Source organism: Alexandromys fortis, unplaced genomic scaffold, assembly GCF_014885135.2.
Source record: "Alexandromys fortis isolate MF-2015 unplaced genomic scaffold, M_Fortis_MF-2015_v1.1 scaffold_27, whole genome shotgun sequence".
NCBI lineage: Eukaryota > Metazoa > Chordata > Mammalia > Rodentia > Cricetidae > Alexandromys > Alexandromys fortis.
The window spans coordinates 10,536,127-10,562,738 of NW_026067952.1; the positions used below are offsets into that span (position 1 = coordinate 10,536,127).

At 49.1% G+C, this 26,612-nt stretch overlaps 1 protein-coding gene across 1 annotated transcript in view; it reads right to left on the reverse strand.

Moving 5' to 3' along the window:
- Nucleotides 1-26,612, reverse strand: part of Dlgap4 (DLG associated protein 4) — a 147,260-nt gene that overhangs the window by 120,271 nt on the left and 377 nt on the right. The window lies entirely within an intron of this gene.

Below are 26,612 nucleotides of genomic sequence, written 5' to 3' on the forward strand. Positions count from 1 at the left end.
TCAGGCCAGCCAACCCAACGCAGAGTTTTAAGCTCTGAGATAAATAAACCAACAGCAGGAGAGCCTCAGTTCATACCCCTGCCCGAGGGGTCAGGCAGGCCTATTTCCTTCATTCTTCGGTGCGCTAGACTATGCCACTGTGCATGCTGGTTAGCAAGCGCACAAAAGGCTCCCTCCAAGGGCATTAGCTTCATTTCACTGTGTGGGTTTCACCTCTACAGGAATCTGTGGCTCAATCTGTCAGGGTCCAATGTCCTGCCAGCTGGAGGCCTTGCTCTTGTGCCAGGACAGGAGACCTAGAAGGAGCTGAATGACCAAGTTAAATGACCCACCTAGCCACCTGATGCCTTGGCCACTCTGCCACTGTGCCCAGTGACTTAGTAACAAGTCGGAGCTGGACACAAAATGACCCGGAGTGCAGTGTCCCTGAGCCTACCTGAGAGACGGAGAAACCGAGGCAAAAAGTGCCTCCACCAAACTTTGATCTTGACCATGTCTCTCTATTCTCGGGTCACACTAATTAATGTGTAATACTGTAAGTTATAATCCTTTAAATTCAAGGAATTACATAATCATGTAAGAAATATGAAGAAAATGATACAGGATCAGCCATAATCCACTTGTTCAAATCCAGTGACCAAGAAAACCTTGAAAGTGGTCAGAGAAAGAAGCCAGGCCACAGTGAGGGGAAAGATAAGGACGGCGGATGCCTGTTGAACCGTGCGAGGAAGAAGGCCCGTGAAGACACATAAACGCAGCAAGAGAAACCCCCGCTGATTTAGACTTCTCCAACCAGTGAAAATAACACTGAAACATGAAGCAAAACAGTGGCTCTTTCTAGACAAAAATGGAGACACCTTTTCATCAGTAGGTCCGCAGATAGGAATGTTAAAAGCCCTTCACGCCGACAGGCAGGGGCTGGAGAAGATGAGGCTCAGCAAAACGAAAGAAGAGGGCGGGGCGGGGCAGCCACATGAGCTACTACTGAGCGTTATTGTTATCATCACCTAAACCTTTGTCAAAAATGAGTGAAAGTTTGGACAAAAATATTAACAACACAAGGCATTGTGGCTCATGCCCATAATTTCAGTCCTCAGGGCTGAGGCAGCAACAGCTGCAGTTCCAGGTCAGTCTAGATTAGGATGCGAGACACAGTCTCCAAAAACCCAAAGCAATAGTAATAGTAAAGATAGCAACAACAATATAGTGTGATTAAAACACACATAAAAGTAAACGCATAACAAGATAACACAATCAGGAGAGAGACGGAGGAAGATTATTCAATATTCTCCAAGGATATCCGAAGCAATATAATGTGACTTGAAAGTAGGCTGTGACATGGAAAATGTGTGCCACACATCATACAGCAAATCCCTAAAAGAGTGATATCCAATCACATAAAGATAAACAGAATGATGAAAATATTTAATTAACTCTAAAGAAGGCAGAGAAATAGGAACTGTATCAAAGACTTATACTTAACTATATCGGCAATCACATTAAATATAAATTGTCTAACTGTTCCAAATAAAAGACAAAGATTCTCAGATTAGAGTTTTGCTGTTGTTCCAAAGATTCAGCTATACACTGCATATAAGAAATGTACTATAACTGTGTGTGGTGAGGCACACCTGTAACCCCAGGACTCAGGAGGCTGAGGCAAGAGGATTGGGAGTTCAGGGACAGCTTGAACTACACAGTAAGAAGGCCATTTCAAAAAAAATAGAGAAAGGAAGAAAGGAAGGAAGGGAGGGAGGAAAAGAGAGAGGGAGGGAGAGAGGGAGGGAAAGAGAGAGAGAGAGAGAGAGAGAGAGAGAGAGAGAGAGAGAGAGAGAAGAGAAACAACAACAAATGGGCCAGAAGAGATGGCTCAGGGGGTAAAGGCTCTTGTCTCCAACCCTGACCAAACCTGAGTTCAATTCCTGGATCCCATGTGTGAAAGAACTGATGGACTCCCCTGGGATGTCCTCTGACCTCTAAGTACATGTACGTGTGTGTGTGTGTGTGTGTGTGTGTGTGTGTGCTGAGTGTGTGTACAAACTACACACACATACAAATGTATGCACGTGATGCACACATACACACAAATGTAAGAAAAAGGGAAAGAGAGAAGATTTATTTAAAAAAATACAAGTTGGGGCTAGAGAGATGGCTCAGCGATTAAGAACAATTCCCAGCAACCACATGGTGGCTCACAACCACCCATAATGAGATCTGGTGCCATCTTCTGGCCTGGAGGGACCCTACATGCATAATACATGGATGGATGGATAGATAGATAGATAGATAGATAGATAGATAGATAGATAGATAGATAGATATAGATAGATACATACATAGATGATAGATAGATAGATAGATAGATAGATAGATAGATAGATAGATAGATAGATAGACAGACAGACAGATAGATCTTTTAAAAATAACAACAACAAGTTGTATCAGGTGGTGGTGGCGCACATCTTTAATCTCAGCACTTAGGAGGCAGAGGCAGATAGATCTCTGTGAGTTCAAGGTCAGCCTGGTCTAAACACCAAGTTCCAGGACAGCCAGAGCTAAGTAATTAGATATCGTCTCAAAACAAAGCATAACTAACAACAACAACAAAGCAAGAAGACTGGGAAGCCACAGACCATGTTAACACTGTGGGTTACAGTTACATCAGAAAAGGTATCTTTCAGGGCAAAGTCATTTTATAATGACCGAAAGGTCAATTCTTTAAGAGGAATAGCATTTCCAAATATTTTATGCATTTAAAAGCGAAGCTTTAAAATACACAAGCCACGCGTGCTTGGGGTTTGAAGAGACAGCTGGGGGGGTGGGGATAAGAGCACTTGCTGTGCAAGCTTGAGGACCTGAGTTCCAAACTGCACCCAAAAAGGCTGAGCACAGGCACAAGGCTGCCTAGAACCCCAGCACTGTGGGGAGAGGAGACAGGAGGATCACTGGGGCTTGCTGGCTGCCAGCAGAGTTCCATGAGCAGTGAGGTCTCTGTCTCAAGGGAATAACATCCTTCTCTGCCTCTGGGCACACACACAGGTATGCACAGCAGTGCATTCATGCGTATGCACAAGCACACACATGCACACACACACACACACATGCACACACACACACACACACAGAGTGAGGAAGGGGGGCTTGGGATGCAAGAGAAGGAGGCAAATCCCCAACAAGGGTTGGAAATTTCTATTTCTTTTTTGCAATAATTAATAAAGTAAGTGAACAGAAAATAAATAAGGGTAGGATAAAAGATTTTAACAGTTCTCTCAACTACCTTAGCCTAAGTAACATTTCTAGAACATTCTGTTCACTAACAGCAGACTACATATTCTTTTCATAGAGCATTTGCAGAAATAGGCCATATTCTGTGCTATTACAAGTCTTAATATATTTTTAAAGATTCAAGTCACACAATACAGCATTTGGTCACAATGGAATTAAATTAAAGCTACTACAGAAAGATCCCTGGAAATCCTCAAATATTTGGGGACTAAATATCATACTTCTAAGTCACTCCAGGGGCCGAACAGAAAACCAAAAGGAAATGACAAATCTTGAATTGCATAAAATGGAAACAGAACAAATCAAAATGGGTGGACAGGGATGACGGCTCCGTGCTGTGGGTGTGTGCTGCTCTTCCGAAGGGCCAGAGTTTGGGTCGCAGCACCCACAGCAGATGGCTCACAACCACCTGTAACTCCAGCTCCTGGGGAATACAACTGCCTCCTCTGGCTACCAAGGGCACCCTCACACACAGAAAACACATGTGTACACATAATTTTAAAATACGCTATTGTGTGTGTAGAATAACCAAACAGTACTTAGGGGAAAGCGCTACAGCACAAAATGCCCAGTGCGTGAATATAAAAACATTTAAAATCAGTGGCTCTAGCTGTCCCCTTCAAATTGCAGAAAAAGAACAAACTGAACTACGCAAAAGAAAGGAAAAAACCGGCATCAGAATAGAAATCAATAAAAGAGAAAATATAAAAGCAATAGAGAAAAATCAGCGGAACCAAAAGGTGGTTCTTCAAAAGGATCAATAAAATTCATTAAAACATAGCTAGACTGATAGGGAAAATTAAAAATGAGGAAGAGAAAGAGATTAAACACAAATTACCAATACAAGGAGTGAAGCGGGTGACGGCCTACAAAGTCTGCAGATATTAAGTGAGGAATAAAACTGAACACTTACTGCAGCACCACAGTGACCGAGCCCGTGTGGATCGTCGGGAGGACGATCAATGCAATAAAATTGAGAGTCTAGGAGAAAACAACAAACCTCACACTTATGATCAATCAATTTTCAAAGAAGGTGCTGAGGAAATTCAATAGGAGAAGTTTTTCAGCAAACAGTGCCAGAACAGCTTCTTAGTCATGGGGACAACAATGAGAGGAGCCCTGTCCCACACAGAGGACAAAAGAACAACACAATCAAACCACCCTTCCTTCCTCAACTGCTTCGGTCAAGTATTATGTCAGAGTAATAAGAAAATGAAGGAATACATGTGATATGCAAATCAACCTCTCATTTGTTTTTCGCTATTTGGATGGAGTCTTGTTGTGTAGCCATGGTTGGCCTGAAACTCACAATGTAGACCAGGCTGGCCTCAAACTTACAGCAATCCTCCTGCCTCTGCCTTCCCAGTGCTGGGATTACAGACAAGCATCATTCATTCTCAGCTAATGTAAATTCTCTCAGTAAGGTGTTAAATATATCACTCCCCACCCCTGTATGATGGCTGAGCAAGACACCCTGCATTCAATCCACAGAGCTCAGACGGAGAGAGGGAAAACCTGCTCCCTTAAGCTGTCCACCAACCCCACATGTGTGCAGACACTAAGCAAAGGGATTCAGTGTTCTTTTATTTAACTGGAGCTGGGAAGATGGCTTGATGGGTAACTCCAGATTGTGCCGAGCGAATGGCTGTAACTCTAGCATTCCTGCAAGCCCTGGGAGGCGGAGGCAGAAGCAGGAGCGGCTCCAGAAGTTCACAGGTCACTGGCCTGGCTCACAACATGGAGAAGAAATCCTCTCAAGTCAGGAGTGAAAGCGAGGACCCACAACTAAGGCTGCCCTCTGACCTCCACATGCATGTACAAGTGCGCCTGCACCCACACACATGAACATATACACACATCTCACAAACACACACACCAAAAATAATGAAAACAAAGGAATATTATGAACAACTTTATGATGATATATTTTGAAAAAGATGAGCAAGTGAGCAAGACAAATTACTTTTCTTTTTTTCTCCCTTTTTTGTTTTGATTTTTTGTTGTTGTTGTTTGTTTATCTGAGACAGGATCTCTATATAGTCCTGGAACTCACTCTGTAGATCAGTGCTGAAATTAAAGGTCACCACACCTGGCCTAAGCAGAATACCTTTCTTCAAAGGTACAGTCAACTAAAGGTCCTGTAAGCTGATAAACTAAGTGGTCTCGTATTTGTTAAGGGAACTGTACTTTTAGAGAAGTGCACCATAGAGTTAGCTTCATGGTGCCCTGGAGCTCTGGTGTCTACAGTCACAGTCATATGTGGCTCCAAAGGCCAGCAAGGATGCAGAATACGCTTTCCTACGGAAGGGCCTGTGTGTAAGGAGAAAGAGGTGTTTATCTCTACCTGAATACAGCACAACCACACACAGTGAGGTTTCACATTACACTTCATACATACGTACAATCATAGGGATCAATTCAAATATTTTACTTTTAAAAACCAGAGAATCCACCGAGTGCTGGTAGTGAATGCCTTTTCTCACAATACTTGGGAGGCAGAGACAGGCAGATCTCTGTGAGTTTGAGACCAGCCTGGTTACAGACTGAGTTCCAGGACAGCCAGGGCAACACAGTGAAACCCTGCCTCAAAAACAAACAACAGTATATAAATAAACTCAAGAAAAATGTTCTCCACAATGAGGTCTCATAGCTCATTCAATCCCAACTGTTGAAAGAGATAGTAGATTTTTGTAAAAGATTAAAGAGGGGGCTGGAGAGAGGCTCAGTCAAGAGCCATGACTGCTCTCGGAGAGGACCCAGATTCAGTGCCCAGCACCCACATGGAACTCACAACCGTGTATAACCTCATCGCTGGGGGTCGGACCGCCTCTTCTGAGTTCTGTGGGCACTGCATGCATGTGGTGCACAGACACATACACAGGCAAAACGCCCACACATATAAACTACAAATAAAGAAAGCATTTTCCAAAAAGGTGCAGGGAAGGATAACACTTCTTCCTCATAGCATGGTACCCCAAAACTCAAATCTGAAAGGAACAAAACAATCAATGGAAATTAAGAGCAACATCTTCCCGGTTTTCTGAGGTGCCTCCTAAACTATGGGCTGTGTCAAGATGAAGCTAAATATCTCCTTTCCGGATGTTGGATGTCACACACTCAACGAAGTAGGTGATAAACCTCATAATTTCTCTGAGAAGCCCATGGTCACAGCACCATGGCCTGGGGCAAAGAGTGGAAGGGTTATGTGCTCCCCATCAGGGGCAGGAACAACAAACAAGGAGTCTTGACCCACAGCAGAGTCAGTCTGCCCCTGAGTAAGGGACATTCAGGGGAATTGGAGAGAGGAAGTGCAAGCCTGCTCACCATGCAATATGGACGCCAATCAGAGTGTTCTCCACTTGGTTACTGGTTTTGGGGGGAAAGGAGTTGTTTTTGTTTTTGGAGACAAGGTTTCTCTGTAGCTTTGGAGCCTGCCCTGGAACTAGCTCTTGTAGACCAGGTTGGCCTCAAACTTACAGAGATCCACCTGCCTCTGCCTCCCGAGTGCTGGGATTGTGTGCCACCACCGCCCTGCTCAACTTGGTTATTGTAAAACACACACACACACAACAAAACAAAATAAAATAAAACAAAAAAAGGAGTGAAGAATATTCCTGTACTGACAGATACTTTTGTGCCTCCAAGGTTGGGGCTCCAAAGAACTACCAGAATTCAGCAGCTCTTCAGGCTCTCAAAGATGATGACGTCTGTCAATATGGTTTTACAAAGCCCTTCAAGACAGTAAGAGGCCCAGGACCAAACACCTATGTCTCAGTTCCTCCCTACTCCACGTATCCTGCACAGCACTCTTGGACACGATGCTCTGAGAAACAACGTACCAAGAAAAACGAGGAGGCTGCTGAATGTGCTAAACTCTTGGCCAAGAGAATGAAGGAAACTGAAGAAAAACACCGGAACAGATTGCCAGGAGACGTAGGCCGTCCTCGCTGAGAGCTTCTACTTCAAGCCCAGTTGAAAATAAGTCTTTAAGAGTAACAAATAAATGATCAGACCTCAAATCTCCAAATATAAAAAATAAAAATAGAACAACATCCTCCATGAACATCGATGCCAAAGTTCCAAACCAAGCTTTGGTAAATGCAATTCAACTTTTACTAAAAGAATAGCATTGTGATCAAATGGGGTTCATGTGAAGAACGCAGTGTTGGTTCCATGCTCAGGGATCAAGAGACGCAAGGTAGCATCTGACACCAAGAGAAAAACCATAAGACCGTCTCAGTAGACACAGAACATGCCTTCAACAAGCTCCAACCTGACAAACATCACAGCAAACTCAGAAGAGGATGGCTCCACACAGAGAGCCACAGAACTGAGGATGGTGGCCCTCGCCCATAACCCCAGTACTCTGAGGATGAAGTAGGAGGGTGGTGGTCCTCGCCCGTAACCCCAGAACTTTGAGGATGAAGCAGGAGGGTGGTGGCCCTGTCACCCCAGCACTCTGAGGATGAATTCAGCAGGAGAGGTGGCCCTTGTCCGTAACCCCAACACTCTGAGGATGAAGCAGGAGGGTCAATATGAGTTTGAGGCCATGCCAGGGTACAGAATGAGTTCCCATCTCATAAAAACAAATGCACCAACATACAAATGCCTTAGTTTTTTTTCTGTTTTGATATCTTTTGTTTTCTTGGGTTTTTTTAGGGGGGTTGTCTTTTGAGGCAAGGTTTCTCTGTAGCCATGGATATCCTGGCACTCACTCTGTAGACCAGACTGAATTCAAACTCAAAGATCCACCTGCTTCTACTTCCCAAGCTCTTGGATTAAAGGCGTGCATCACCACTGCCCAGCTTTTCTTTTCTTTCTCTTTTCTTTCTTTCTTTCTTTCTTTCTTTCTTTCTTTCTTTCTTTCTTTTTTTTAAGACAGACCTCACTATGGAGCCATGGTTGGCCTGGAACTCACTTTTGTAGACCAGGCTGGCCTCAAACTTGCTGGAATGCTGATAATACTCTCCTGGGAAATATTTGTATCTTAAATTTTATGTATATGTATGTTCTTCTTGCATGTATGTCTGTGTACCATGTATGTACTTAGTCCCAGAAGCACTCTTGAAGAATAAGATCCCCAGGAACTGGAGTTATGGATGGCTCTGAGTCACCAGGGTGCTGGGAACCAAACCCAGGTCCTCTGCAAGAGTGTAAGTGCTCTTAACCACTGAATCATCTCTCCAGCCCAGGAACAGAAAAAAATTTAAAGCATATGTGCCAACACTCAGCCACTGTCCCAGTGGATGGTGAAGAATGGATTCTTCCCTTAAGACAGGCAGCAAGACAAGGGTGGCCACCCTCCCTTCTCCTGCTCAGAACACACTGGAAGTTCCAGTGAATCGAGCGAGTAACTGAGTTTAAAGCCACTGAACTGGAAGACAGAGGCTTGCAGACTAGGAAAGGCAATCGGACCCACGTGCACAGAAGCTGCAGCAGACAGTGAGCTTGTGAACACAGCCAGACACAAGAGCAGAAACACGAAACTTGCTTTATTTCCATCCTGGCTATGAACTAGCAAATTAAAAAAAAAAAAAACAAACCCTGAGTGCCACCTAGAGTCACACAGAAGTGGGAGCAAGCACAACTAAAGGAGAGAAAGAGCAGAACAGTGGAAAACAGATACATGAAGTTAAAAACAAAGCAAAAGCCTGGGTCTGACTCCTCCCCACCAACAAAATGAGCCAAATAAAATCTGAATAAAATGTGAGAAATATTGCCCATGAGTTAAAATATTCAGTATTGGGATAGACAGATGGCTCAGCAGGTAAGAGCAATAGAGGACTTGGGTTCAGTTCCCAGCACCCACACAGCGGCCCACAGCTGTCCACAACTCCAGCTCCTGGGGACTCAACTCCCTCTTCTGGCCTCTTGAGAACAGGTACACAGCAGTGCAGAGAATAATATGCAGGCAAAACATTCATACACATAAAACAAAAATAAACCTTTAAAAAATTTTCTGAGTTGCTACAAGCTCATTCTCCTCAAATAGATCCAAAGAGTCAAACTGGTCCCAACCATAATCTCAGCAGATATTCATAGAAACTGATAAATTAATTCTCAGACTCACAGGGAAACGCTAAGGATCTAAAGGAGTTGAAGCAACAGAGAAAGAACACAGCAAAGTCAGAGGGCCTGATGTCCAAATAGAACTACAACACTTGACACAGACAGACCAACACACCAATGGAACACAAGAGGCCAGACACAGGCTCACATACACATGAAGAGCTGGGTTTTTTTTTTGTTTCAGTCAGGATCCCATATAGCCCAGTGTGGCCTTAAGCTCACTACATAGTTGAGGATGACCTGGAATGTTTTTGTTTGTTTGTTTCTCTATATAACAGGCCTGGCTGTCCTGGAACTCGCTTTGTAGACCAGGCTGGCCCTGAACTCACAGAGAGCCGCCTGCCTCTGCCTCCAGAGTGCTGGGATTAAAGCCGTGTGCCACCACCACCTGGCTGACCCTGAATTTTTTTTAAATAAGAAAAATATGTGTACTGTGTACATGTGTATGCCTATATATGATCACATGTGTGCGTCTGCCTGTGAAGGCTACAAGAGGGCATCAGGCCCCCTGGAGCAGGAGTTGCAGATGGTTGCGAGGCAACATGGGTGTCACAACCTGAACTTGGGTCCCCTGCAAGAACAGTAAGCTTCTCAACTGTTGGGCTGTCTCTAGAGCCTGTGACCTTCAACTTCTGATCCTCCTGCCTCTACCTTCCAAATGTTGGGATCAGTCTTGCGCCACCACGCCTGGTTTATGTGGTGCTTGGGGATCAAACTCAGAGCTTCATGCAGGCTAGGCAAGCGCTCTGCCAGCTGATCAACATCTCCAGGGGGAAATAACTTACTTTTAACCCCCCCCCCGCCTCCAACACGTTTTGTTTCATTTGTATTTGTTTGCTGGGAATTTCACCGAAAGCCTTGTACATGCAGAGAATCCTCCACCCCTGAGTTAAGTCACCAGCCCCTGGGTAATTGATCTTTGAGGAAAGATCACAAAGGGTGCAGCGGAGAAACATTTGTTTATTTTATGCATGCATGCTGTGCTGAGTGCGCGTGTGACGGTCAGAGGACAACATAAGGGAGCTGGTTCTATCCTTCCACCACGTGAGTGCCAAGATTGCTTGAGCCATCTCAGCATCCCCAGGAGAACGTTGCAAATACTGGATTGAAGGTACATTTCTATGCAACACATGAAACTGAAACTAGATTTACACAGTACACAGAACAATTAAAATAAAGACCATAGTTATGAAATCTAAAACTGGCTCAGGAATTAAGAGCACTGCCTGCTCTTCCAGTTCCTGAGTTCTATTCCCAGCACCCACATGGCAGTTCACCATCTGTAACTTCAATCCCAGGGGATCTAATGCCCTCTTCTGGCCTCTGGATACCAAACATGCATGCGGTGCATAGGCATACATGCAGACAAAATACCCATATGCTTAAATGAAATTAATTTAAAAATGAATAAAAACTCTAAAACTTAAAAAAACTGTAGAGAAAACCATGATAATCTTGGGTTAGGCAAAGGATTCTTAGACATAACAACATCAAATACAATTAGTCAGAAAATGAATTCACAAATTGGGCTTCATCAAAATTAAAACCTTCAGCAGTGGTGGCATATGTCTTTAATCCCAGCAACCAGGAAGCAGAGGCAGCAGATCTCTGTGAGATCGAGTCCAGCCTGGTCTACAGAGCGAATTCCAGGACATCCAAAGCTACACAGAGAAACCCTGTCTCAAACAACAAAAACTAACAAACAAACAAAATTAAAACCCTCTCCTTTAAGATGCTCTTAAAGAAACGATCAGATAAGCCACAGATGGGGAAAATACTGTGTTCATGTATCATTTATAGGACTTGCGTCCAGAATACTAAAAGATCCCTCAGACCTCCATAAGAAAAGCAGTGAAGGAGAGAAAAGATTCAAACTGAGAGGACACGGTGGATGAAAAGGTGGCCCATGCCGCTGGTGAGGCTATGGTGAGGACCTCGTCAGCCTCAGCCAGTGCTGAGGAGGGTGAGGAGGAACTGGGACCTACCCACACGGATGGTGGGAAACTAAAATGGCGGCATGACTTTGGGAAAGTTAGGTAATTGCTAAGCACACACCTGCCACATTGTCTAGCCACTTTTCTAGGCATTTACCTAAGAACAGAAATATTTCTAGGTATGAAACAGATTCATAGGAAGACGTGGCTATAATTGTCCATAAGAAGTTTTGTTTCTAATAATCTCACAATGGAATACTACTGAGCTATAGAAAAGCAAGGACTAATAGCAGATGCCACCACATGAATTAATCTCCAACCATGATCCCAAGTGAAGGATGACTGTCAAGAAGAGCACAATAGGGTGTCATTCCACATATACAGAATTCTAGAAAATACAAACAGATCCTTGCTTGGGGGATGGGAGGGGCAGGCGGGAGAAGGGTGGGAGGAGGGCAAGGGGAAGATTGCACAGGGAGACAAAGAAGCTTCGGGTGGTGGCTGGTATTTTCAGTTCTGTATCTCTAAATACGTATGGTCTATGATACGTCAGTTACACCTCAATCTAAGCTTTCTTTTCTGTATCTCTAAATATGTATACGTCAATTATACCCAAATCTAAGCTTTTTTAAAGAGGGATAAATCAAGGTTACACTAGGAATAAAGATTAAACTGCATACCTTCGCAGGCTCTTTTAACTTAAAGGTTCTAAAATTGCCTTGAAATGTGAAGACTCATCTGTTCACACATCCATAATCATTTATTTCCAGAATGCAGCAGAGCCTCTCGCCACCGTTTGGAGATAACTAAACCGGGATGCTGACACGCACGCGGCAGGGCGATGCCATTCTCAATCAAGTCTGCCCAGATGTGATGCCCAGAGCCCCGAGCCCATGGCTCTGTAGCCTTATCAATCTCCAGGTTTGTTCCCAAACACACAACAGCTCCTACTCCATCACCGGGATTAAACCGCCTCCCCCAGGAAAGAGTGGAGCCACTAAAAGCCGTGCTTAGTAAGAGCGATGTGTTTCCACGAAGACCAAGCACAGCAGGAGGAAACAGAAGTGAGACCGGTATTCCTAGAGAGTCACCTCCACCACAGAAAAGAAAAATCTCGGGCAGGCAAGATGGCTCAACAAGGAAAGGTGCTTGCCGCCAAGCCTGACAGCATGGGTTCGACTCCCAGGATCCACAAAGTGGAAGGAGAGAACCCACTTCTCCAAGTTGTCCTCTGACCTCCACATGCTCGCTGCAGCATGCACACACATGCAAAGACACACGCGATAAAAAAATCTCCACAGGGATGAGCCCACAGGAACCCTGAGTCACAGCAGACACTTGTACTGATTTTCAGTTTTGTCTTTTTCCTTTTTACTATTTCTGACATTTTATCTATCTTTAAATAAACAGTGTTTAAAATGAGGCAGTGGTAGTACCTTTAATCTCAGCACTAGGGAGGCAAAGGAAGGGGATCTCTGTGAGTTTGAAGCCAGCCTGGTCTACAGAGTGAATCCCAGGAGAGCCAGGGCTATACAGAGAAACACGGTCTCAAAAAGACCTAAATAAATAAACAGTATTTTACAAAATTTAAGTTTACAGAACTGCTGGGCAGAAAGCATAGGTTTCATACCCTAGCCTGACAGTCACCCCCATTCAGAACTCACTCCCTGGACCAGCGCAGTAGCAGTTACAGCTGACTGCCCAAGTTCACAGTCCTTGGAACTGGCCACGCCCTCTAGGTTTGGACAAGTGTGGAGTGGCATGGACCCCTCCACCGCAGCATCATTCTGAATAGTTTCACTCCCTCCAGCCTAGAAATTCCCTCAATCTCCCTCCCATTTCTCCATCCCGAGTAACCACAACCACTAATCTTGCCTTGTCTCTAAATATCTGTCTTTTCCAGAAAACTACAGATGGACAGTGTGGTCACAAGTTACAGTCTCTTCAGATCCGTTTCTTTCATTTAGCAATTACGTTACACGTCTCTCCCTGTCATGATTTTTTTTCTTTTTCCAGTTTGGTAACTTGGTAACTTACCTTTGTTTTCTAGCAAATAATAGTCCATTATGTAGATATTCCACAGCTTGTTTTCCACTCACCTACTGCAGGGTGTCTTTACTGTCATTGCTTTATTTTTTTTTAAGGTTTATTTTATGAGTTTCTTTTTCACTTTTTATTCTTTTATCAATAAATGCATTAATTAACTTATCAAAACTTTACTTATTAGCCAGGTGTGGTGGCGCATGCCTTTAATCCCAGCACTCGGGAGGCTGAGGCAGGTGGATCTCTGGGAGCTTGAGGCTACCCTGGTCTACATAGAGAGGGCCAGCCAGGGCTATATGGAAATACCCTATCTAAACAACAATAACAAAAACAAACAAAAAAACCCTTTACTTATTTGTTTTCTTTTCTGTTGTTGTTGTTTTAACATGGGAACAACTGACTGTGACCATCACTTGGGACCTGGCATGAGGTGGTCTAGCCACACAGGAGTGTGTCGGTATCTGATGGGAAAAGACCTACAGTAGTGTTGGTGAGGGCATGAAGGAAGCAGAAGTCACTTTGCAGGAGGAAATATATCAGTACAGGTGCTTGGAAGGACTGTGTGGCTGTACCCACCAAGCTGGCATGTTCGTCTGTGATGGGGGTACACACCAAACGGCTGGTGTGTTCATCTGTGATGGGGGTACCTACCAAAGCTGATGTGTTCATCTGTGATGGTTGTACCTACCAAAGCTGATGTGTTCATCTGTGATGGGGGTACCTAACAAAGCTGGCCTGTTAGTCTGTGATGGGGAAACCCAGTCCTGGCTGCACACTCAATGCATGCAGAGGAAATTCACAGAACACTGTTCACAGTCAACACCTGGAAGTAATCCAAGAGCCTGTCAGCAGTAGCGGATGTGAGGCAGAGACATCCACTCAGTGTGGTACCCACTATCCTAACAGAGCAGGAAAGGAGGCTGGACAAAAGGAGCATTCCCCTTGCAAGGTCTAGAACAGAATCCTCGTTGCTTAGAGGACCAGGGCTCTTTAACCAGTGGGTGTGGTGGTCACATCACACTGGACAGGACACTCAAGGTGAGTGCAAACAACGCACAGCCTCTGCCTCAACTCACAAATGCCAGTGAATCTCGGACTGAAAAACAGCATTCATGTGGGGGCAAAGGCAGCTACAGAGAGACTGGGCAGACATGACATGTAAAATCATTTGCACATCTGCACTTCACCCACAAAGAATGCCAACATCATCCACGACACCACACGTGAGCGCCTGCCACGAGCCAAGAGCCACCCCAAGCCCTTCCACCTTCACAATGGTCTCCTGAGCAGGGACTGCCACTGAGCCTCTCACTCAGAGAAGCTGAGGCACGGAGCTGAGGTAACTTGAAGTCAGGTGGTAAGTGGCACATCTGGATTTGCATCTGGGCAGCAGGCCTCATGTAAACCCCAAACCCTGGCAATTGTCCTCAAGGCTGCACACCACTGTCGGACACCGCCCAAAACTCACTCGGTCTCGCCATCTTCCCCTACTCCCAAGACCAGGGCCTCCCCCATTTCTATGTGTACATATGGAGCCCCCTCTGTAGGGGTGGCCATCGTGATCCCATGTGGGCAACTTCATCCTTTGGGTCTCGGCTCAAGGGTTACCTCCTCCAGGAAGCCTCTGTGACCCTAGGCTGAACTCTCAGCTCCCACTGCCACCCAACTTGAGCCTCATAGCTCTGCCTAATTTGAGTTTCCCAACAGCCATTAATTGTCCATGGTTCCTGTCCACCACGGGGCCTACCACAGGAAGGCTAACTCAAGAACGAATACACCCACCAGCAGACCGATGTAGGGATGTCTAGAAGGCTGCTACCAATGAATGGTGGCAAGAGGAGGGGACGGCAAGTGGGTACTCTATCTCCATCCGCCCTGGGCATCGTTTAGTAGACAGGTAGTATTTGAGTCTCGGCACTTCCCTTGTCAGGGACCAGAACCTGCTGTCCTCCATCCTCCAGCTCACACTCTCCTCACTCTGCCTAAGCCCCAGTGGGTGGTGTATTAATAAACGGGAGGGAGAGAAGGTCACCCAGCTTGCAAGCACTGAGCCGTCCTTGACTCGGAAGGCACAGCTGAAAGGCACTGAGGAGGGGGAGCGCTTCACCGGCCATGTGCATGCTATTTCTGATTCCCAGCTGGACAGCCTGGACCAGGGCATCTGCTGTGGGAGCCTGGGAAGCCCAGAGAGCAGCGGGTGGAAGCAGTGACCAGTCGCTTGCACCTGACCTGGCCATAACCGTGCTGAAAACTCACCCACAGCTCCTCATGGCCAGGTGAGGTGACTTAGCCCCTCAGCCTGGCATCTGAGAAGATCTAGTCACTGCCTGTCTTCCGGTTCGCCACACCGACAAGCAGCTCAGCCCTCCCTCCACCGCGGGTCTTCACACCTGCGGTCCTTCCAGTCAGAAAGGCTGCATCTCCAGGTGTTGACTCACTCCAGCTTAATTCCCCTGTCTCAGCAAGGACCACTCCTCAAAAAAAGGACCCTGGGCACCACCACATCCTAGTATCCCTTGTAGGACTTCCCCCTATTTAACAGGTGTCCCCGGGCTAGAAGTCTGAGAGCGACGGCCTTCTCCTGGACTAAGATTTCACCAGCTCAGAGGCCTTTACCTTCGTGTATCTAGCATTGGGTCCACAGTGGCCATGAGGCCGCACGAAGGGGAGCGTGTTTGCTTTCTGAGATGGAACACAGGACCGGGAAGCTCAGAGGTGGAGAGCAGGCAGGGAGCAAATAGTTGGATTATTATCTTTGTGACCTAGATACGAAGGGTCGGAGAGATGAAGCCTTAGGGGACGGGGGAAAGGATCACCCACCATCGGCAGAGGAACTATCACCATGTTACACCGGCCACCAGCAGTGTCCCCTCCAGCAGCCTGGCTAAGAGCTCAGGAAGGCTGGGACACTGTACCAGGTGTGGCTGCTCCCAGCCCTGCCTCCCCCACCCTGTCGAGTGCAGTCGACACAGATGCTGTACAGAACAGAAAAAGTGGCCTGAATATATCTGCTCCCCAATGTGGGCTGCCCAGAGAAAGTACGGGGCTCATGGTAGGCCTGGGCGCTGGGAGAGTGGGACCACCTCCCCATCACTTACAGCTCTGGCCTGGAAGATACCCTCCAAGCGAAGGCCCACCGTCTGCCCTCCTGCCCAAACCTGCTCCCTGGAATATGGGCCATCCACAAACCAGGCCAGTCCAAAAAAGGAGGATTTCAGGGAGGGAAGGACTCCAGCAGGGTCCCAGAGAGGCCTGGAGGTGGGGAGGCACAACCACTCTGGTTCCTAGGCTTAGTAGGGACCCTGATGGTTCCAAGAATTTATTCTTTTCCTTCTTGAAGCTCTTACAGAGCCCCACACTACATCATACCCTGTACAGAGTACTGGCTCCAGTCAGGAATCCTGCGACCCGGGCCCATCTTGACCAGCGCTCGTTCTCACCATCTGTCTCTCTCTGCTAGTAACCTGCACTGCTCACTTCTTGGTTCTCTTTCTCTTTCTCGGGGCAGCCCAGGCCTTCTGCAAGCAGGGGCTGGGGAGGGACACAGGAGCACGTCAGCCCTCTCTTAAGCACCTGTTAGCAGGTTCTGTTCTCAGCACCTCAGCATTCAGGACCCCACTTCACTCACGAATCAAGCCTTCAAGGCTTTGGGGTACATGCGGAGGACCTTATTTTCTAAGAGTTGTTCCTGTAACCTGATCAAGGTCAAGCAGCTGGTGAGATGAGATAGACTCGAGCCCACAAATCCTCATCATCACCTCACTTCCTCAGGGTGGGCAAGCTCTGGTGGCTTCCTCCAGGAGTCCCGGGCTATGGTTTCCCAGGCTTCTTGGATGACACCCCCTTTCCATTCCTTTTTGCCTTTTCTACTTAAAACAAAACCAGAAAACAAACATACAAAAGCTCCTATTCATGAGAACAGCTGGACAAAAAGGCCTGCTGTGGACACCCCACAGAAGAAGCCATGGTCTCCCTGGCCAGACTCCATGTCCCGACCCACTCTCAGCCTAGGAAGGGCAGTGTTCTGAGGCTGGATGGGCTCAGACCTAAATCCGGCTCCACCAGCAGCAGCTAGGTGGCCTCAGGAATGCCACCTTTTCTCTTTGCCTTGTTTCTCCTCCTGAGGGGACACTGTTCTCCCTGCCCAGTCAGTCAAGAGGCAAACAATGCCATGCTCTGGTCCAGGTGCCAGGCCACTTCCTGACCTGGCCATGGTGGGTCTCCACTAAGTTCCTCAGGTGGCTCCTGGAAGTGTCCTGGACAGAACACGTGTGTAACATGGCTTTCAACCACCAGCTTCAGAGCCCTCTCCTCAGGAAGAGAAAGCTAACGAGGAAGTGAGACTGCTGGTAGGCAGGAAGGAGAAAGGGAGAGGGAAGGGAGCGGGCGGGCGGGAGGGAGGGAAGGAGAGAGACAGAGAAAATACATAAAAATGAATGAATGAAGAATGAATGAATCCATCTTCCCAAGGGGGCACTGAGTCCTGGGCCCAGAATGGGACAGGTCCTACTTCCAGGACCCCTGCTCCACCAAAGGAGTACTGTTGCCCACCTCATTGGCCCTGGGTTGCTCTTCATGATGGTGGACAGGCACACAGGCAGATCTGACCCTCAGAGACCACTCTTGCCCAGAACCAAACTATAAGTACCCTGTATCCAGCTTCAAATGGTCCTAACTGTCATGTCAACCTTTGGGGCTGAAGATGAATGCCTGCCAGGCCTAAAATAATCCTTGGCACAAGCAGGTGTTTGCATCAGAGAGCACACACCAGCTTCAGGAACAGACAGGCCACATGCCAGGCTTACAGGACAAGAACAAGAGATGAAGCCAGGTATGGGAGCACAAGCCTGTAATCCCAGACCCAGGAGGCTGAGGCAGGAAGACCTTGGGTTCCAGGCCAGCCTGGGTCATGTAGCAACTTCAAGGCCAGTCTGGGCTTCATAGCAAGACACTAACTCAAGGAATCAAGACAGAAAAGGAGAAAGGGAAGAAGAAACATATTTTGCTTCTGGAAACACACCTTCAGACTCTGGCTTTTCCCAGGTTGGAAAGACAGCTCTGACCTCTAGGCCAGCTTGACAGAGACCAGCCCACTAGCCTCAAGAACTATGGTGCTAGGCTGGTAGAGGGGCTGACCTCCAGAAAGGGTACTGTTCCCAAGGCTACAAAGGGACACACTGGCATGGACAGCTGTGTGGCGCCAACCTCACAATATATCCACTAAGGTGCCACCGTCCCACTTCTCTCCTGCAGCTGCACCTGCGCACACTGCTAGGCTCCACGGTGCCCGGGTACCACTTCTGTGTGCCTGCTGGTGCTTAGACTGGCCATCCGATTGCAAGGGCCCTGCATGCTCAAAGATCCCTACAGTCTAACCTGCTGTGGGGTGCAGGGACCCATGAGGACAGACAATGTAGGTTTCCTGGAAAAGCAGGCCTGAGCTGAGCCTCAGATAACGGGTGTAGGGCCTCCCGGGCGACAGGGACAGTAAAGGCAGAGGCTGGGAGGCAGGCGTCACAGAATATTATAAAATACCCTAGTCCTCATGGAGAGATGCAGGAGGAGCAGGGTGGTTGCAAGAGACAGGTGACAGAACATGTCGTGTGGGGGCTGGGTGTGGTCCTAAATCAGACAAAATTGCCTGAGTGTGAGACATGGGAATAGACCTGAAGAAAGTCTGGGGAGCATTTGGCTGCCGTGGGCTGCAGGAGGAGCCCTAGTTCCTCTTCGTTGTTGAACCCTAGGCCCACCAGGAGGGACTCAAAGAGAAGGCTGCCTCTCTGGCCACCTCTGGGAATGGCCTCGCCATCCATCAAACCCAGCCTTACAAATGCTTCCTGGAAATTTTGGGCCACAGTGGGTCATGGTGACAGCTCCCAGGCTGCCCACTGCTTGTGCCCCTGCCCTAACTGGCGTCAGCAGAGGGAAGTGCAGACCGGGTCAGTAGAGGTTGGCCAGTTTTGGTCTTGGCACTGGCAGGTGGGCAGATAGCCAACATTCCATGCCAGTGCCGGGAAACATGGCAGTCGCTGGCCAGGAGAGCACTGTGGGCCTGCCCTGCTCTGGAGACATCTATGGCTCCCAAGTTTCTTTCATGGAGAAGCATCCACACAGACAAGGCTGGAGAGGATGCTGCCACACCTCAGGTCACCTTAGGAGAGTCAATCAAGTGTCTGAGAGCAGACTCGGCGGTGGACAAGGGCTCTGAATGCCAGAGGCAGCCATGGGAGACTATACCAGTCCACATCCCGTCAAGTTTCCAGTCCTACCTAGGCGGTTTTACGTCTCTGGACCTCATTTTCTTTCCATGTCCACAGTCTTCCTGGCAGTCAATAGGACCGTGAAGCCCAGCTGACAAACTCACACCAACTTCCTCCTCGGGCTCTCCAGACCACATCCTCGGCATTCCATGCTACCCCACCTAAAGGCTCTGTACCAACCTTCCCAGCTTTCCACTTCCTGGGAGGGACAGCCCACCCAGATGCCCAACACTAGCTATGGTATTCAGCGTGGTAGCAGCTCCTGTCACTGCCTTGAGTTTACATTCATCCAGGTTATGTAACGACTGCAGGCCTCCCAAGAGGATCATGGCTCCACAGGGCAGGGACAAGCCACTTGTTCACTGTGTATGCCCAGCATCTGCTCAGGGCAGAGAGCAGGCACTTGACATGTGTTTACTGAATGAATACTTGGGAATAAGAAAAGGAGTGGAGTAGGTAAGCCCCAAGGGATGCCAGTGCCTATAATTTCCCTGTCTCCGTATCGAAAGGATCCAGCAATACACAAAAAGCCTGGCCAGAGTGGGGCCAGTCTCTCATGCACACCCAACACATATAGATCCCCTATATTCTGGCACACCCTGTCCACATATGTCACAGATACACATATGGCCCACATGTACCATGCAGATGCCTTCACACACACCATATACACTCCCCCCATACAAACACACTATACATACATACTACATATACTTCTCCACTCTTCACACACGCACCATACATACATGCCAAACACGTCTCCCCTCATATCACACATATGCTACAGATACACACACATACTACCATACATGTCACACATACCTCCAAGATACCACATACTACACACAAACAGCCTATATACATACCACACATACACGCACAAGCACACTGAACATGTGACATCCAACAGGAGCAGCCAAGAGCCCATCAGATCATCATTTACCTCCCTGTGCACCTCCCCATCACGCCGAACTCTCTCCGAGTGCCTGGAAGGTCTGTTGACATCCACACACAGGCAGAAATAGGCTTGACCCAAGCCTGAGTAGGACCGCCCCCCAGGGCCACCCAGAGCGGGCTGCTTCTGCCATTTCCACAGTCCCTGGGAGGTCTCACAAGTGCCCGGTCCTCTAGGAATCCCTCACAGCCCAGAAGTGACAAGTCCCGGAGAAGGCAAGATGTGAGATGCTCACACCTCCGTACTTGTGACCACAGCAGCACCACGTGGGGCCTGGAGATGGGTGAGGCCGGGCCACACCACTCTCATCTCCCAAAACACAGAGAGGAAACAAAGACCAAAGAAGACCAGGAGCTCAGTCGCCAGGTGGCCTCTCCAGCCTGGACTGTCAGGTATACATACCTGGGTTCAAATCCTACCCTACCATCCACTGACTCAATGCCCCTCCCCCCGAGCCCCAGTTTCCTTGGACAAAAACAGAATTGAGCGCCGCACCCTGCTCCCTCAGCATGGACTTCACACATAGAAAACACTGGTGGCTGAGGGCCTGGAAGTCATCGCTCTCCCAGGCAGGTTGCGTTCAGCCGGTCAGCCTCCAAAGGGGCCATTACAAAGCTGCAGAACCCAGAGCCCAGCCCCACACAGTACATGCTATTGAGCAAAGGAGGGCACTGGAGCCTGGGGACCAGCAAGGCCTGGCACTCAGAGCCTCCAATGAGCTCCAGCACCCAGGGGATCCAGCAGAGCTAAGAATGTTGGGCTTGGCGACAGCCGGGGGGAGGCAGGCAGGCAGCTGGGGTGGTGGGAAGAACCTTTCCCCCGTTTTTAGCAAACCTGATCCCCGTTTCCAAGCTGTGCTCCACAGTCCGTGGTCACGTCACTAACACAGCACCCAGTTGGCCTGCGGGAGGTGGGAGTAAGAGCCCCCACCCCGCAGGGGCTGGAGGACAGAGGGTGGCGGGGAAGCCAGGCAGCTGTCAGGGTGAGAACATAACACCAGGCTCCTGGTACCTACTGGAAAGAAGTCCATCTTAGTTCACCCTGTAGAGCCAGAGCGTTGAGCTGACAAAGACTCAGATGACACCCCAGCCCTCCCCCCCCCCAAAGAGATGGAGACCACGGAGCCCAGAGAGGTGCCAGGTCCTGAGCCAGGAAACACAGCAACAAAGCAACAAGTTCTCCCAGTCCCTTAAGCACACAGCACACTCCATACAGATGCCAAGAAAAAGGCTCTATGACCTACCAGCAGCCTGTCTCTCCACAAAGACAAATGCCTAAATCCAATAGACCAAGTGCTCAAAGCCCCAAGACCAGAACTTTGGGGTGCATGGTGTCCCAGTGCCTCCCAATCAGAATGGCATGTCTGGGACCCCATGCAATGCTGGGTACACAGTAGGCATTCAATTTATGCCTCAGTAGGTCTTGTTCCACTCCTGTAACACCACAGACTCTCACCCCATCCTGGGCTTTCTCATGATGACCCCCCACTAGAGCACCAAATGGCCCTCTGACCATGTGTGAAGCCCAGTCCTAGAGATGGGTCTCTGGGCCTGTCCCTAGGGGCCTGCTGTCCTCTTTCAGAGGAAGTCTGCTTCTTAACAGAAAGGCCCTGCGAACTAAATAGCTGATAGCTTCTTTCTTCTCCCCGGTGGCTGGTAGTTGTGGCCACTTCTCATCATGTAACCTACTCAACCCTCTGGAAGTTTTAAGGACATGTCAGTCACAGCCCCCTTCAGTAAGCCCCACGTCATGGTGACCATAGTATTCAGAGCTCAGACCAAGTCTATGGTCAGACTGAGAGTCCTAGCTGCTAATGCCCTCAAATTCCAGGGATGCCTTGGGGCTGCTTGCCTACCAGGTGGGCTTCCACCTCCAATGTATATGATGGGATTCCCCAAAGCCAAGAAGGAGCCTCCTACAGTTGATACCCATACACCTCACACTCCACCTCCACCTCTTGCTGGCGAATGAATGGGAACTTCAGGATCCCCAGATGACGGGCTAAGGTACACCTCTAAACTCACTTAGATCCAAACACTGGCAGTATCAAGGCTTTGCCATCTCTGCAGCCTTGGATCACTTAAAGCTCTCCGTGTCCAGTTTCCTCACCTGTAAAATGGGGCTAATAAGATTAGGGGGTGGGAGACTGAGGCAGATGCAGGGGGCCTGGACTCAGTACTTACTATATGGCGGGCTTAGAACCATACTTTGCTCTGGGAGGTGGTCAGTGATGTTCTGTCAAGAGGATGGCTGTTTTGTTTTGTTTTTTTTTTTTTTAACTGTCAGCTGCTGATAACGGCTGTTATTATTATTATCATTGTCAACATTAGCAGGAATCCCCAAGCCTGGTTTTGCAACCAGCCCTGGTGAGGGGTGTAGCAAAATTCTCCAAACAAAATGTGCTTCCATTCATTTTGGGTTTTTGAAAAGGCCACGTCAGACAGCTAGCTCGGTGGGGAGGAGGCGGCATTGCGAAACCCAGCACAGAAGGATCCAGGCTGCTCCTCAGCTCAGGAAGTGATGTGCAATCTACTCAAGAGAGGCCTTGACACAATGGCCACCCCCTAGGGCCCACTGATTGGGGTTCCTGGACTGTGGGCCTACTCTCCACACTGTGAGTGACCATGGGCAGCCCCTGCACCTCAGTTTCTTCATCAGTCAAGTGAAGGTATTTCCTCTCCGCTCCTACTAACTAGAAAATGCGGAAAGTAAACGCATCTGCAAACCGCAGAGTGCTCAGCATACCCTAAAGGCTTCAGTCTTGGCCTGAGGTTGTTGCCAGGAGACTGCTGAGTAGGTGGACAAAGAGAATCAGCAACAACCCCACCACCAGCACCACGAACCACATATACAAAAGAGAGGGAGTCAAGTGTGGCTCCACAGCCAGCCACAAGAGTCCAATGGAATGAGCGTATATTTGACTTGGCATCTTCCACCACAAGAAGCCCTGCTAGGGTACAGCCTTACCCAAAAGATGCCCGTCAGAGTTCACCTAACAGTCTGGTCTCTACCTAAGCCCTCACCTTCACCCCTTCACCTCTAGAAACCACCAAGCCTATCACTCTGTGGACCAAAGCCCTGGGCCTGTTCAGACACAGTACTTGAAATTTACTAGAGTGACCAAGCCCCACTCCGCACCCTGTAGTGCCCACAGAAGCAGCCAACCTTCATGACCAGTGTCCCCCAGGACCACTGTGACCTCTTATCTGGTCACAGGCTGCCTTCCTGATTTTATAAATGCCAGTGAGGTATTCAGTTGGCAGGGGCTTGCTCCTCCAAACCCAGACGCGCACATGTCCTCTAGGGTATTTCCAGCACTGGACAGCATGGGTCCCCGGGACAGGACGAGAGGCAGCTTACATACTGGACCTCCTCTGGCTTAACTCTATGTCCCCCAGCCTAACACAGCACTGGGCACTGAGTGGAGCAGGAAACACTAGTGGCCCAAAGAAGGAATGGCAGATGATAAACCAGAGGGACAAGCCAGAGGACCCATAGATGCAACAAGGGGTAACTAGGGAGGCAATTGATGTGAACACCTGATACAGGAACAGATGCCAGACAACAGGGTCACAGGGATGCCCAAAGATGCAGGGTCTACGCAAGCATGACCTCAGCCTCTGCCAGAACCTCTGGACTCCCACGGACACACTGGGATTTTAGAGGCCACAAACCTATGACTCCCACAAGACTGCCAAATGCCTCTGGGTGTACAGAGCCAGCTGGAGGCAGGAACCCATAGGAACAGTCTTGTGGACAACTGGACCTGGCCAAGTCTCCTTCATGCCCATTGCCCAGTCCTCCACTTGGAACGGTCCAGTTCATACTCACCCACTCATTCAAACCAAAGACATAAAAATAAAAAACGGGGAAGCTAGCAGGAAGGTGCAACGCTGCCCCTCCCACACCCATCACACCAATGGTGTGCAACACAGAACTGAGACAGGAGCAGTAGAGCAGAGGTCTTGGGGCTGCAGAGACGTTGACTGAGACACAGAGTGGCCTGGGCATTGAGGATGCTTTCTTCTAAAAGTAATGTTTAGGATGAAGCTAGGCTGATGAGCGTAGTTAAGAAGGTGAAGTGGGTGTGGGGGTGCGTGCAGAGAACTCAGCATGCTCGAGGACCCTGAGGCTAAAGGCAACTTGAACTCGGTCCAGGATCTGAAAGCAGGCCAGAAAGGCCAGAGCCAAAGTGAGAGAGGAGGTGAGGGAATAAGAGACAGCTAAGAGGTAGCTGCTGGGGAAAGGAGGCTGGGCTTCATCCTGGGAGCTGCGGGCATTTATTAGGTACCAACTATACTCTTTCCCAAAAAAGAAAATCTGAACTCAGATTTTATTCATTCTGAGTGTTTAAATGGAAATACTGAAGTGCACTGGAGTCCAAGAAGGCTATTTTTAAAGACTTTTTCAAATAAGCGAACCCCCACCAATCACAGCTGTATGGGAGGGGAGGGACCACCTGCTCTCTGCACACAGCAAGTGCACCGGACACTATCCCTCAGTGTGTAGATACTCTGGCATTTATGAAGCCAGACGCCTGTGAGCCACAAAATCCTAACAAGATGCCAGTGGGTGCCCCGATACACTAGATACGTCACTGAGTCCTCTGGAAGCTCCAAGTACACGTTCCACCCTCAGCTCCAAAGTGCTGCGCAGGCTTCCTTCAAAAACAGCAAGCTCGGCTGCCAAGCAGCTTTGCGCCCGGGGCACAGCCCTCAAACCTGCAGCTCATCTCTGTCTGACACCAGCAGGATGCTTCCTGGGTTCCCGGTTCTGTAATTCAGTCATCAGGCCCTGTCTATCCGTCACTTTCTCTTGAGTCTGGGCCCTGCCCACCTCTCCAGTACCCAGCCCAGCTCCACCTGGCCTAAATGGGCTAGGGCTTCACGAACACCACTTACAGGCACACCGGGCATTCCCCAGCCCCAGGAGAATGCCCGCACTCTATCCCACCCCTACCCCAATAGACACAGGCACACACGCCTGGCCCACGTGCACTGACAGCATCCTCGGAAGCTACTGGGAACATACTTGGAGCTTGTTGAGCAGCCGCTGAAGCCCAGCTGAGGGGGAGGGTGGCCCCCAACAGCGGTTCCTAACACTGAAGCCTCAGCCATCAGCCCGGAAACAGCTCTGCGGCCCCACCCAGTCCCGCTGTCTTTAATAGTCTGGCTCTGGCCCCTTGGGCCACCCTTGGCCCAGGCAGCCCACAGTTCTCTATACCAGAGGAGTAGGGGAGAGAGAGGTAGCCACCTGAGGGACAAAATTCTACAGACCCCTCCAACAGGAATTCTGAAATGGTCCTGTTCAGCCTTTGCCATCACCTCTAGCCTTGCAGGAAACAGTGCCCTCCTCCAAGTGAAACCACAGAGGCAGAAGGACCCGGACCCTCCCCCACTTCACTGGAGGTGCCAGGAGTAGAGGCGGGGCAGTCCAGCCTCCTTAGGGCTAAGGACTGCAGCCCCCTCCCCCTCTGTCATTCCTACTTTCAAGCAGGTGGAGGTGCTGGGACACCCCCCACATCAGCGCAGCTCTCCAAGCGTGGGGTTCCCCATCCTCAGGGTACCTCCGCCACAACTGGCCTTCACCCACCCACCTACCCTTCCCCCATTCCATTCCCCCCCCACACACACACACACACAACATCAACAGTCTGTGACAGCCCCACACGGGCAGTGTGGAAGAACGCGAGAAAGGAGATGGATGAAGGCTGGATAGGGAATCCGACAAGGCAGGTTCTACCCAAAGAGGCCCGGGGACCATCACTTGCCCAGGTAGCACAAGTCCCCTCCCAGCAGGCCCAGCACATCTGGACCCAGCTGGCCTCTGCAGCCACCTGGTCTACCCTCCACCCGCTCTGCACGCGAACCCCCTTTCCCGCGGGGCGCCGCACGTGGGGGCCTCTGGTGGCCATGTGAGCACCCCCCCAGCCCAGGTGCCAGGGTCGCCGGGCCCCTCCCGGACACGCGAGCGCGCGAGGGCGATGCGGCGCGGGGTCGCTCACCCCCTCCCCGGATGCCGGGTCCCGAGGAGAGCCCGGGAAAGGGACACGAGCGTGCGGCAGGC